Here is a 606-nt window from a genome sequence, read left to right as displayed (position 1 = left end):
AGTGCTTGCCTCAGTCACAAGTGGATGACTTGCTTGCTGCCCACAGGGGCCGCAGCTCAGATGTCCAAAGATGGCTTGGTCCAGATGAGGAGACCAGAAATCACATCAGAAATCACATCCTGATCTGGATGGGACCCAAAAGCATCACCGAGTCCAACTCCTGGCCCTGCACAGGACCCCCTGAGAATCACACCCTGTGCTGAGAGCATCGTCAAAACACTGCTTGAATGCTGCCAGGGTGGTGCTGGGGAGAAGAATCTCTTTCTAATATCCAACCTAAACCTTCCCTGACACTTGAGGTCATTCCCTCGGGTCCTGTCATTGTCATCACAGAGAGATCACTGTCTGTCCCTCCTTTTCCCCTCGATGATGTTGTCACTGCAGTGAGGCCTCCTCACATGGCTTCTCCTCAAGGCCCTTCCCCATCTTTGTTGCCCTCCTTTGGACACTCTCTAATGGCTTGATAACCTTCTGATAGTATGGTGCCCAAAGGTGCTCCCGGTCTGGAGGTGAGGCCGCCTCAGCAGGGAGCCGAGTGGGACAATCCCCTGGCTGTCCCGGTGGCCATGCTGTCCCTGCCGGCCCCAGGACAATCCCCTGGCTGTC

Source organism: Parus major, chromosome 1, assembly GCF_001522545.3.
Source record: "Parus major isolate Abel chromosome 1, Parus_major1.1, whole genome shotgun sequence".
NCBI classification, from domain to species: domain Eukaryota; kingdom Metazoa; phylum Chordata; class Aves; order Passeriformes; family Paridae; genus Parus; species Parus major.
Note: the sequence above shows the minus strand (reverse complement) of the source record.